The sequence below is a fragment of the Ochotona curzoniae genome, unplaced genomic scaffold (genome assembly GCF_017591425.1).
Source record: "Ochotona curzoniae isolate NIBS_2020 unplaced genomic scaffold, NIBS_Ocur_1.0 scaffold_3223, whole genome shotgun sequence".
Classification (NCBI taxonomy): domain Eukaryota; kingdom Metazoa; phylum Chordata; class Mammalia; order Lagomorpha; family Ochotonidae; genus Ochotona; species Ochotona curzoniae.
The window spans coordinates 6931116-6945406 of NW_024467108.1; the positions used below are offsets into that span (position 1 = coordinate 6931116).

The 14291-nt window shown below is 40.7% G+C and overlaps 1 protein-coding gene across 3 annotated transcripts in view; it reads right to left on the reverse strand.

The window, feature by feature from the left end:
• The window catches only part of RSF1 (remodeling and spacing factor 1), a 123531-nt gene that overhangs the window by 95212 nt on the left and 14028 nt on the right, over positions 1 to 14291 (reverse strand). The window contains exon 1 of one of the 3 annotated variants that reach the window (XM_040964220.1): positions 3865 to 4363. The exons of the other annotated variants lie outside the window; for them this stretch is intronic. The gene's annotated coding sequence lies outside the window, so the exon portion shown is untranslated. Of the gene's footprint in view, positions 1 to 3864; positions 4364 to 14291 lie in introns of those variants that run through there. 3 annotated transcript variants of the gene reach the window in all.

The window sequence follows — 14291 nt, forward strand, 5'->3', positions numbered from 1 at the left end:
AACTAGCAGATCCAAGAGTGTTTTCTCTCTCTGTGACTCTGCCACCACCTCCAATATGAACAAAATTAATCAATCAATCTTCCAGCCAGATTTTTGGCAGAGCAAGCTAAGCTGCCATTTGCAACAAAAGAACCCTGTAATGGGGCACCCTAATCTATGTGCTGGCTGTTGCACAACATCTGATGCAGCTTCCTATTGCCGCTCCTGGGATAGGAGCTGAAGATGAACCAAGTGGCTTGGGCTCCTACCACCCAAGTGGGAGTCCCTGAAGAAGCTGCTGGTGGTTTCAGCCTGACCTAGCCTAGACTACTGCAGTTATGTCAGAAGTGCACCAGTGGATGGAAGATCTCTTGGCCTTTCTCCAATCTATTTCCACCTTTCAAATAAATAAGCAAATCTTTACAAAATAACTGATCTTTGAAGGAACCAAATCTCAATTGTTCTATCTGCAATAAAAGGTTCTATTCACTTCATTAGAATTTTTTAAAGATTTGTTTATTTTATTGGAAAGCATTACCTGCAGAGGGGAAGAGACAAAGAGAAAGATCACTCTCCAAGTGGCCCCAATGGCTAGAGCTGAGTTCATCCAAACCCACCAGTTTGTAGCCTCTTTCGGGTCTCTCATGCGGGTGCAAAGTCCCAAGGCTTTGGGCAGTCCTTCACTGCTTTCCCAGGCCATAAGCAGGGGGGGTGGATGCAAAGTGGGGCAGCCAGGACATGAGGCATAACCCATATAAGATTCCAGTGCATGCAAGGTGAGGACTTTAGCTACTAGGCTATCACACTGGCCCCTCTCAAGAGTTTTAAAACTATAAAGGTTTGTTTCTGTTTCATATTTTTGGGAACCAAGGTCACCTTCAATTTCTTCCTTCTCACTTCTCAAACCTACTCTTTCCTCCAGGTTCTAAAGGACAGTATTGTTGTTTTCTCACTCCAGAAAGTAGCTATGGATAGCATTTTTAACCAAGTATTTTTTCAAGAGAATACTAGTTACGTTACTTCTCACTTGCATATTTTTAAAGCTCCAACCCTATTTCTCACTTTGACCCCAGAATCTCAATATTCAGTCTCAATCTAACTCTCCAATTCTCCTATCACAGATCTACACTGAAATCCTTGACAGGCATCTGGGCTATTCATGTCCACTAGTGAGCTTCATGAAAGCCTTCCAGCTCACCACTTCCTACTCACTTGAATCATATGCATCTTTCAATGAATGTTATGACGATATAATACCCAAAGTCTCGGTGACAGCTGTTCAATAGGGGCAAACTCTTCATTTTTAGATCATCACCTTCATACTTTCTGTATCACTCATTTAGTTCCAGGTCCTCCATTTGATACAGATATAAGATGTCCAGAAAGACTTTTATATCACTGGTGCTATTTTTAAGTCAATATAGGACAAAAATGTATGTGCAATAAATATTTTAGATTCCACATTACAAATTCACAAAAAGGAAGACAAATGTGGTGGTCCTACAGCCTAATCCTTCATATTCAAGCACAGGTATCCCACATAGGCACTCGGCTTCCTATTTAGCTCCCTACCTATGGCCTGGGAAAGAGCAAAGAATGGTCCAAAGCCTTGATCCCTGCATCCAAGTGGGAAGAGGCTCCTGGCTCCAGATCAGCTCAGCTCCAGCCATGTGGTCATTTGGGCAGTGAATCAGCAGATGAAAGACCTTCCCTTTCTACCTTTCCTTCTGTCTCTCAATCTACTTTTTAAATAAAAATAAACAGATCTGGGCCCGGCAGCTTCACCTAACAGTTAAAGTTCTCGCCTTGACCGCGCCAGGATCCCATATGGGTGCCGGTTCTAATGCCGACAGCTCCATTTCCCATCCAGCTCCCTGCTTGTGGCCTGGGAAAGCAGGTGAGGATGGCCCAAGGCTTTGGGACCCTGGCTCCTGGCTCCTGGCTCCTGGCTCCAGATTGGCACAGCACCAGCCATTTTGTTCAATTGGGGAGTGAATCATCGGCCAGAAGTTCTTCCTCTCTATCTCTCCTTTTTTTTGTATATCTGACTTTGTAATAAAAATAAATAAATATTTTTTAAAAACCAGATCTTTAGAAATTTGTTGATTTTGGCTTTGTATGTCACTAGGTGTGCAATATAATTTTAAATGTTCTAGTGACATATTCATAAAAATACAAAAAAGTTACAATTACATCTAATATAGTTTAATACCATACAGCATTACATACAGTATTACATGAAATGTTCTCATTTCACATACAATATAGTATTTGAAAATTGAAATTTTTAAATCTAAATATCCAATGTACATTGTGAATTTTACCCTGATAGTACATTCCAACTCATACTGATTATATTTCAAGTGCTCAAGAGCCATATGTGTCTAGTATCTACTGTACTGCATGGCACTGGATAATGCACACCTCACATATTTAAACATTAAATATTAAAATTTATAACTCAGTGTTCTAATTAATTTTGTGTTCAAATATAACAAACTATAACAAAATGACAACCTTCAAGGTTATCAGTAGCTCTTAATTTTTCAGGAAATGGACAACAGAAAATCAGCATTATACTTTAATATAAACTGTACAATGGAGTTTAATAAATAATAAAACTGTTATAACTTGTACTCTCTATAACAGCATCATTTATCATACTATTCCACAATGCTGCAAAGGTTTTTATCACTGAAACTTTCCAGTAGAATAGCCATTTAGGCACCTCCAATTATTGAACACTTGCTAAAAAATTTAGAACCAACTTATAACTTCATTTTCAATTTGAGTTAAACAGATACACATGGCAAATGACTGTGATTTTGGACACGGACAATAAAGTATCCTTTTTTAAATCCACATTTTAAATCCTTTTCTAAAACAATAACAGGTTCTAGAATCACTTTATCACATGAAACATTTTGTAAACCGTCTGATTTCTACAATGTTGAATGATATATTAGTAACTTTGCCCTGCTGATGTAATATGAAAGTTCAAATCACTCTGAAAAATACAGACATTTGACCCAAATGAACTGAGATCTATACTTTTTCACAAGATAGAGTTGACAGAGTCTTTCACAGACCCCGTTCTTTCCCAGGCCTTAAAGATCTAGAACATTCTGAAGCAGAAATGAATGGCCAGGGACTCCGTGCATTCATAACAGGCCTACCAACACAATAAAGACAATAAAAAAGGCAGAGAACCATAGGACTCTAGTTACTAATAAGCTTACAAAAGATGTTTTCTATTTTGACTTTTCCTAAGCAACTTTCTAATATCAAGTTTTAAAAATGCTGCTGCTCCTGTAATTTTAGTCTAGCCTAGCAACTTAACAATTTACTTTGTGAATAAAATGTATGCCAGCTTACAATGACTAACATATTTCTTCTTAGTTTGTAATGAAATTATTATTATTATTATACATTTATTTATTTATTGGAATGTCAGATATACAGAGAGGAGGAGAGACAGAGAGGAAGATCTTCCATCCGATGATTCACTCCCCAAGTGAGCGCAACGGCCCATGCTATGCCGATCCGAAGCCAGGAGCCTCTTCCGGGTATCCCACACGGGTGCAGGGTCCCAAAGCTTTGGGCCGTCCTCGACTGCTTTCCCAGGCCATAAGCAGGGAGCTGGATGAAAAGTGGAGCTGCCGGGATTAGAACCGGCACCCATATGGGATCCCGAGGCATTCAAGACGAGGACTTTAGCTGCTAGGCCATGTCGCCAGGCCCGAAATTTTTTAATTAAAATCTCTTCTTAGCTTATACACAAACATATTTAGAAAAACGGATTATTTTATCTAGGCCATTGATAAAAGAACATCGACTTCAGATACATTAATTGAAAGATGAGCTTACAATTAAGTTTTCACTTACTGATCAGATTTTAGAAACTTTGGTGGGGAGCACAATTTTAGAATAACGACATTGGTCCCACAGACCTCTTGATCACTGAAATCACTGCATGTATCTTGTACCTGATCTTCAAAGAGTTTACTTAATCATCCTACCTCTCTGCAAAGCAAAGAAACGGCTCGAGACTATGAACTGTAACTTTGAGCATCATCTGAACATGTACTAAATAAAGAATCCAGGTAAGAATAATATAGAGAGCTAAACTCAGCTCATTTTCATCAAGGAAAAACCTACAACAATAATTATGATACACATAGTTGAAACAAGGGGTATATATGCTGATCTACTTCCAATTTTCAGGTTTAATTGGAATAACACTGTCTTTCTCATGTAGATAAAGCAATGTGCCAAACATGCTCAAGTAAATTTCAAAACAAAACTGCAAAATTCATCAGCAACAAAGAAAGTAATCAATGTATTACAGGGCCCAACCCAGTAGCCTAGCACCTAATGCCCTTCCAGCCTTTCACACGCTGGGATCCCATATGGGCACTGGTTCATATCCTGGCAGCCCTGCTTTCCAACCAGCTCTCTGCTTGTGGCCTGGGAAAGCAGTTGAGGACAGCCCAAAGCCTTGGGACCTGCACCTGCATTGGAGACCAGGAAGAGGCTCCTGGCTTTAGATCAGCTCAGCTCCAGCCATTATGGTCACTTGAGGAGTGAAATCAATGGACGGAAGATCTTCCTCTCTGTCTCTTCTCCTCTCCGTATATCTAACTTTCTAATAAAAAAAAAAACAAAAACAAGAAAGTAATCAATGTACTACAAATATCAGATTGGGTGCAGGTGGTGATAAACCAGCAATCCAGAACAGAGAACAGAATTAAGGAAGCGAAGCCTGCAAAACCTTCGGCACTACAGGAATGCCCCCTTAATGAAAGAGAAGGCAGGAGATTCATTATATAGCGTCAAGGTCCCTGAATAAGATGGAGAAAGACCCAGTGAGTTCAGGCTTATCTGTTATATATACTACATTAAATGGTGTCCTCTCAGGTGGGGTGGGGTGGGGTAGAGTGGGCAGCACCCATGGGTGTACAGGAGAGCAAGCTGGAATGGGGGCTAGACTGAGCTGTCATTGTATATGCCAGTACAAAAATCAGGGCTGGCAGCAAGTCTGGTGGGGCCTATTGGGTGTTACCCAAATCAGGCCACAGCACTGGGGGTGCATAAAGACTGGGCCTGTGGAGGGAGAGAGAAATGACCAGGCAGCTATATACACCGATATGTATGTTGACTGGTTCAGGTGACAGAACACACTTGACCCTGAACTGGCTGACACACAACTGTCAAATCTGAGGTCATACAGAGAGGAGGAGATACTCGGGGGAATCTCCAACTAAATCACTGGACTCAAAACCTGGCCAGGGTCCAGAGCAGTGGCTAGCAGCTAAAAGTCCTCACCTTGCACATACTGGTGCCAATGCTGATCCCAGCAGCCCCACTTCCCATCCAGCATCCTGATTGTGGTCTGGGAAAGCAGCCGAGGACGGCCCAAAGTCTTGGGACCCTGCACCCGCAAGGAAGATCTGGAAGAGGCTACAGGCTCCTGGCTTCAGATAGGCACAGCTCTGGCTACTTCAGCCTCTTGGGGAGTGAAATCATCGGATGGAAGATCTTCTCTGTCTCTCCTCCTCTCTGTATATCTAACTTTCCAATAAAAATTTTTAAAAAAATCTGTAATAAAATTTAAAAAAAGAACTCACAACTCCAGATTCTTCTAAAAACAAAACAAAACAAACCTGATCACAATCTATGTGGTCTGACCTTGCAGTGCATGAATTGGGAACTGGCCTCCTCAGTCACTCACACCTGTGCCGTGGACAGCATGTTCTGATGTTCACCCAGTCAGCAGAAGACTGTCTCATCGGAGGATGGGAAGCAGAACAGGTTTGACAACTCTCCTGGCCAATTTTTGCAGCAAGTGCCTGGGTCAGTGGATGCGCTGAGAGGGACTTGGTGATTTTCTCAACCCTGGTACAATGAAGCAACATCTCTGAACTACCAAAAACAATAAAGTAACATCCTTGGAACACTCTTCCCCACATAGTGGTTTCTCTCATTTCCCATCCCAGAGAGCGGAAGTAGTTTGATGGCAAGGAGAGGACCCCTGCTCTCCTACTCGGCAGACAGACGAAGAAAAAAGGAAACAACAACAACAATTGAAATGTTTGTCCCATCCACCTTCCTCTACACTGCAACCTTCTGTCACACCACAACCCTCCCTACCCTAATCATAGGCCTACACGGGCAAGCATCCCTCTCAACTATGTAAACAACATTCAAAAGAAAATAAATTAAAAAATATAAAAATAAACGTTGTGTTAATGAAGGAATTTGAGACAATGTCTTTCAGTACCACATGCTTCAACTGTAATCAGACAAGCCTATTTTCTTCCATCCAATTCAGTAATCATGGTGGGAGGGAGTCCAAAACAAATTGCCAAAGAGTGACATGATAGTTTCTAAGGAGGAGCTGGGTTTTTCTTACAACATTTCTGTAATTTTAAACCAAGTAAGAAGTTGAAAGACAGTATATTCCTCAAGCTCTCTGCACCAATTGCTAACCATTTTGCCACTGAAAGGGAAATACTTTACACAGGGTTATAACCATCAGGAATGCCTGTAGTTATAATGACACAATAAAGATGAGTAATTAATGAAGCCAAGAAAGGGAGGAAGCCAAGCCAGGCACAGGGAAACATGGAGATGACAATCCTGAGTTGGCCAAAAGCTTGCACTTGGCTGCACGAAGGATCAAGCTGCTACTGGATTACTAAGCCTCTGAGCCACCTAAATGTTTAGATTTGAATCTGGAAAAAAAAAATTAGAGGAATGGAGGGAACTCTTCACAACTCAAGTTCTTAAAGAATGCACTAGGGCTGGTGCAATGGCTTAACCAACTGATCCTCCACTTCCAAGCACTGGCATCACATATGGGCGCCAATTTGTGCTCCTGCTTTCCACTTCCCATCCAGCTCCCTGTTTGTGGCCCGGGAAAGCAGTGGAGGACAGCCCAAAGTCTTGGGACCCTGCAATGGTGCGGGAGACCCTAAAGAAGCTTCCAGCTTTATATTGGCTCATCCACGGCAACTGTAGCCATTTGGTGAGTGAACCAATAAATACAAGATTGATCTTTCTGTATCTCCTTCTCTAAGTCAGCCTTCCCAATAAAAATAAATAAATATCAAAAGAGAGGCAGAGGCATTGTTTTCTAATAAATTCTTATCACACATATTTTTGAAATAGTAATTTCACTTTCAAACTGCTTTCTGGAAAATTTGTAAACATTAACATAGAGTCCAATACGACACCTGCTGTCAACAGGACAATACTGTCCTCCATGTTTAAATAGCATCATATAGTAGTAGTTTATTATTTTTAAAAGCTTAACCTCACCTAAATAAGATATTATGTGTTGGTATTTCATTTTTCTTCCTAAAGAAATTAATTTGAAACTAAAAAAAAAAATTTTTCTTTTAGGTATGGCAATGAAAGGGATTGGGAAATATTACTATCAAATTAAAAAGTAAACAGTGTCACTCAGAATGGAACACACCACATAGACAATCCCCAATTTTCAAATGGCTATATACCACTGCAACCCAGATGAGGTCAAGAATCAATTTTGTTAATAACTTTAAGCAGAATAGTAAGAAAAATTCTCTTGTAATTTTAATGTCAAAAGCAGGAAAAGCCAGCATACTGCCTAGAAAACTGTTTTCAAAGTCTCCCAAATGCTGAAATTTAAGAGACCCTTGGCTAAGATCAAACTCACAGCTGTTCTCATCAGCTAGGAATCTATTAGTGTCTGGCAGGGAAATAAAGAAAACATATAGCAAAAATGAATTAGAGAGAGAAAAGTAAAAGACATGTAATGTTTATGATCCTTCTAGCGTAACCAGGTAACTATCATCTACCTCCTCTTCTTAGATTTAAGCAGCACGAAGATACCGGCCAGCTCCATCTGTCATTTCATTACTATATTCCTAGGACCAAGCACAAGTCCAAATTCATGGTACTCACGGGAAAAGGGAAAGAAAATTAAAAGGACTGCAACAGAACAGAGACAGTGAATCAAAGTAAAAACGTAAATCCTGCAGATAGAATTTCAATAAGAATGAAAGAGAAGTTATCTGAATTAAAAGCATAATGTTGGAAAGTGATGAGAAGATGAGATGAAAAACAGCAAAAATGGCTCCGTGTTCCTCAGTGACTAGGTGAGCCACCAGGTGACATTACCAACCTCAGAGAGTTTATTTGCTCTCATTTCCCCAAACTGCACTCTCTCTACTTTAGTAAGGAGGGGGAACACTCCCTCAGACATCAGTAAACAGAAGTAACAAAGAAACGCCTAGACTCATAGAAAAATTTCTAGCCACAGACTGCCAAACATTGCCAGGCTTCTGGCCTCATCACATTATGTTCCACAGCATTTACAAACCTGAATAGAATATTAAAACATCTTTATCATTCATTATTATAATCTTAGGTGCTATGAAATGAACTGTAAAGTGTGTAAAACTATAAATTTATACAAAAACACTTTCTTTGTGAAGAATTCTCATAATTGATTTCAAAATAATTTGAGTTTCTTTCAAACACTCATGAAACAAGAAGTAGATAACATAAATATACCATCTTATAGTTGGTTGAAATCTCGTCCAAAGTCAGAAAAAATGGACTTACTGTAATTTCTAGTTATTTATATAAGCACTTTTAGACCATAACACAATATCCAAACTGAAGCTACTATTATTCACCACCAGATGGTGATCACGTCTTATTTAAAGCAAAATTCTGCCACCCGATTTGGGGGCTGGTTAAACAGACTACTAAAAATGATCAAAAAGCAAACAGCCTGTTAAAATAAAAAAACTGGAGATTTTAACTATGATCAAATGAAACACCATCAAAATGTAAGTAGCACAAAACAAGTTTCACCTGAAAGCTTCTAAAGGAAGATTCTGCCCATGTAAAACACATTAGAAAATCTAACAAAAGATGTGTTTCTGGCAATCTTGTACTCATTATTAAACCAATCATTACACCCCGAACTTCATGAAATACAGACAGAAAAACAACTCGGCAAAAATGAGGACATTAAATACTTGGAAAAAACAAAAAACAAAACAAAAAAAACTTGTTATGAAAATGCTAAAGAAACTCCAAAAGAGGTATTTGTGTAAATAGATATATTAAAGTAAATGGCAGATGGGCCTGGCACGATAGCATAGTGGTTAAAGTGCTCACCTTGAACATACCAGGATCCCACATGGGCGCCGTGTCATATACTGGCAGCCCTACTTCCCATCCAGCTCCCTGCTTGTGGCCTGGGAAGGCAGTTGAGAACGGCCTAAAGACTTGGGACCCTGGACCCGTGTGGGAGTTCCAGACAAGCCCCTGGCCCCTGGCTCCTGGCTCCTGGCTTCAGACTGGTTCAGCTCCAGCCGTTGAGGCCACTTCGGGAGTGAACCATCAGACGGAAAATTTTCCTCTGTTTCTCCTCCTCTCTATATTGCCTTTCCAATAAATAAAAATAACAATATTGGCTGATGCTGTGGCAAAGCTACGTAAACTTCCATATCAGAATTCCAGTCGATTCCTGGTTATTCCAAGCTTCCAATCCAGTTTCCTGCTAATGTACTCTGAAAGACAATGCAAATGGTCCAAGTAAGTGGGCCCCTGCCACCCAAGTAAGAGATCAGAGTGGAGCTCCTGGTCTCCTGGCTTCAGCCTGGCCCAAATCGGGCTGTTGCAGTCATTTGAGTAAACTAGAGGACAGACTGATCTTTCCGTCTTTCAAATAAATACATCTTTAAAAATACAACCAAAAAATTATTTTTACATTACTATACCATTATTACCACTTAAGCTAATACTTGCTTATGACACAGAATTTCTGGTCCAACATTTAAAGTATTTTCAGCTAACCAAGAAATGAAATCACACTTCATGTTTTCCTCTGTAGAAAATACTGGCATCAACTCATCTTTATTAGGTAGCATCTAGATTCTCAGTAGACTGGCCCGCCCATGCCTGTCCCCCAGGCCAGACAAGCTGTCCTCTCAGGGCGGACCCCTCAACCAGGAACCAATAGAAGCTCCTTCATGCCACAGATGGACTTTATCTGAGCTATGATGAACACTGAATCCCCAAAATGTAACAGGAGAACCAAGTCCCTGTTGCCTGTATAGGTATCTTACTTGATTTAACACATCCTATGTTGACTTTTTCTCCCTGCCCATTTTACACCTCACTTCCCTTACTGGCATAATAAAGCACGTGACCTCAAATTTCTGTGTGAAAATCTGTTTCATGAGGAAACCAGTAGTAGTGAATCTCTTAGTTTTGAAAAAATATGAACATTTTTTTTAAAAGATTTATTTTCACTATTTTTTTATTGGAAAGGCGGATATACAGAGAGGAGAGACAGAGAGGAAGATCTTCCATCCCATGATTCACTCCCCAAGTGAGCGCAACGGCCCATGCTATGCCGATCCGAAGCCAAAAGCCTCTTCCAGGTCTCCCACGCGGGTGCAGGGTCCCAAAGCTTTGGATCGTCCTTGATTGCTTTCCCGGGCCACAGGCAGGGAGCTGGAAGGGAAGCGGGGCTGCTGAGATAGAACCAGCACCCATATGGGATCCCGGGCGAGGACCTTAACCATTTGCGCCACCGCGCCGGGCCCAAAATATGAACATTTCCATAGAAAATGTAAAAAACATTTCTGCATGTGTGTACATAGAGTTTACAGACCTAAAGATTCAAGAAATCTGACCTCTTAACTGCGTTAAGAGTTTCATCAAAACTAGAGTTGTGTCAATACGTTATCATCCCACGTCTTCCTAGAGTATCAAACTTGTAGAAGACTTTCTCTGGAAAAAAAAAAAAGGCAGGGGTAGGGTGTGCGGGGAGGACTAGCACAATGCTTAGTAGTTAAAATCCTTGCCTTGCATGCACCAGGATTCCATATGGGACCCAGTTCGTATCCTGTCTGTTCCACTTCCCTTTCAGCTCCCCGCTGTGGCTGGGAAAGCAGTTGAGGATGGCCCAAAGCTTGGGACCCTGCACCCACATGGGAGACCCAAATCAGCTCAGCTCTGACTGTTGTGACCACTTGAGGAATGAACCAGTTTATGGAAAATCTTTCTCTCTGTCTCTCCTCTGTAAATATGACTTTCTAATAAAAATAAATCTTTCAGGAAAAAAAAATCCGTTTCTGAAATTCAAGGATTAGAACCAGCTCCAGCACTGGCTTTACATTCAATCCAGTTTCCTGCTAATATGCACCCTCAGAGGCAGCACATGTTGGCTTACATACTTGAGTCCCTGGCACTGACAAGGAATCGAATGTAATAGAATCCCATAGGATCACAGACTTCTCCTCTGGACTGGGCCAGCCCCAGTTGTGAAGGCATTAGTGGAGTGATGGAACATATTTCTCTCTCTCACTCTCTGCTTTTCAAATAAATATTTTTAAAAGCATTATTTATTTATTTACTAGAAGGGCACAGTGTTCTAAGGAAATGGAGAGACAGAGACAGAGAGCTCTTCCATCCTCTGGTTCACTATCCAACTGTCTGGGTTGAGCCCAGGGCTCAGGGCTGAGCCAGGGAGAAGCCAGGAACCTGTAACTCCATCTAGCGCCAGGAGCCCAAGTAATTAGGCCATCTTCCATCTATTTATTTGATGCACTAGAAGAGAGCTGGATATAAAATGGGGCAGCTGAGAGTCAAACACACATGGGATGCTGGTGTTGTATGCAAAGGCTAAACTCACCGTACCAAGAAGCCCTCACTGTAGCAAGAAGCCCTAAAGATTAAAAAAAAATTCACGCTGTCACACTAGTAACACATTAGTCATCTCCAGCTAACCGGCATATGCTCCTCCTCTTCCCTTCTGGAAAAATTCTCTGTACAATCTCCATTTCTTCATTTATTTCATTTACTCCTAACCCCTACAATCCAACTGTTACTAGATAAGTTCAATGGAGTCCTAGGTCTGACCTAACCAGGCAGGTTGGGGCTAGTGGTGTGGCACAGCAAATTAAACTGCCACCAACAATGTCAGCATCCACTCCAAACTCTGATCCAGCTCCCTGTTAATATGCCCAAGAAAAGTACCAAAGACGGCCCAAGTACATAGACTTCTGCCACAAACGTGGGATATCTGAATACAGTTCAAGTATCCTGGCTTCAGCCAACCCAGTCCTTGTTACTGCACTCATATGGGAAATAAACCAGCATATATGAAATCTACATCTTTCTCTCCCTCCACCCTCTGCTTCCATTCCTACTTCTCTAATTCTACCTTTCAAGTAAAATAAAACTAAATTAACTCAGAAATTAAAAGGTACTCATTTAAAAAAAAAGTTCTGATTTTAAAAAATACATATTGATATACTATGGACTCATTGCACTGGTTAAGGTTATGTTCAAGCAAATAACAAAGGGTTACTTTTTTCAGTAGCAGTTCAGAAGTACTATACTGGATATTTTAGAGTTTCCACACATGCAATGCTATTTCTAGCATCCAGCTCTTTTAGCATGCACATTTCTCTATCCTCAACCCAAATCATCTTCCATCAGCATTCAGTTTGGTTGTGGATCCCTCAGGAAAGTTTTCCCCCTCTGGACCAGAAATTAGTACCTTTGTTGAGTGTCCCAAAGCAAATCTAACTTGCATTCATACAACATTCTGCACAAAAAATATGTGACTGATTACATGAAGCTCACATGAAACAGGATTATTATTTTCAGCACCTGGGACAGGGCTTAGCACAAACCACACACTCAAAAAAGACTGGTCAAGAAATGGTTTTCACCTTTAGAGAAAACAAATTTTTTCACAAACATTAACCTCTCATAATCCAAATAACAACAGATCTTCAAATGAACAATAAAACATGTTTGTTGCTCATATATAAACACATAGCAAAGAAACTAATCATTCAAAGCTAGGAAAGAAAAGATAATATAAACAATTTTATAGTACAAGTATGATTCCCAAGCAACTTACCCAAGCAATCAACTTACATTTGCCTAACAAAATGCTAAACTGGATTTTACAAAAACTTCCTCAAAGTAGGACAAACAAGAGGCTATGAAAGGTAAGCAAAACTCCAAACAATAGGCTATGATTCTCTTTTTAAAGATTTATTTATTTTTATTGGAAGCACAAAGGTAGACACACAAAGAAGGGGTGAAAGATCTTCCAGCCACTGGTTCATTCCCCAAGTGGCCACAACAGTCAGAGCTGAACCAGTCCAAAGCAAAGAGCCAGGAGCTTCTGGCTCTCCCACATGGGTGCAGGGTTCCAAAGCCTTGGGCCATCCTTCACTACTTTCTCAGGCAACAAGCAGGGAGCTAGGTGGAAAGTGTAGCAGCCAGAATACGAACTGGGGCCCATATAGGATCCTGGCACATGCAGGCAAGGATTTAACTGATAGGCCATCAGGACACTAAGAGTAAACAAATGGTTCATCTGTACCCCTGACTCCAATCAATCATCTTATCTGCATTCTCAGGAATCTACTGATCTTACACAAAGTTTGTCTTTTCTAGAGTTTCATACAAATGGAATCACACAATAACTATTCCTAAATGACTTTTTCACTTAGCATAGTTTTTATGAGATTCATCCTTTTTAATGTTAATGTTCTCTCTTAGAAACATCATAGTTCTTTCTTCCAATCATCTGTTGAATATGTGGACTGTTTTAAGCTTGGGTTTTTATGAATAAAACTGATAGGCACATTTGTGCATGAATTTTTTTGGTGCACATACTTTCTAAAAATTTTTCTCTTGGATAGTAACGGACCTGATAGGCTGTAGTCAAGAAACTGAACCTTTTAATATATCTACCATTGCTGTGTAAGGATTCTAATTGTTTCACACCCTAACCAACAGCAGGTATGGTGAAGATCAATTTTAAGAAGTGTGTTTTCCGGGCCCATCAGCGTGGCCTAGTAGCTAAAGTCCTCGCCTTGATCACACCGGGATCCCATATGGGCGCCGGTTCTAATCCCAGAAGCTCCACTTCCCATCCAGCTCCCTGTTTGTGACCTGGGAAAGCAGTCAAGGACAGTGCAATACTTTGGAACCCTGCACCCGTGTGGGATACCCAGAGGTTCCTGGATCCTGGCTTCGGATCGGCACAGCACCGGCCGTTGCCCTCACTTGGGGAGTGAATCATCGGACGGAAGATCTTCCTCTCTGTCTCTCCTCTTCTCTGTATATCTGACTTTGTAATAAAATAATTTTTAAAAAAAGAAAAAAGAAAAAAAGAAGTGTGTTTTCCAGTAACCAATATCGTGGCACGAGTTTGTGTCTCAGCTGCTCCATTTGTACTCCAGCCACCTGTTAGTGTGCCTGGCAATGCAGCAGAGGAG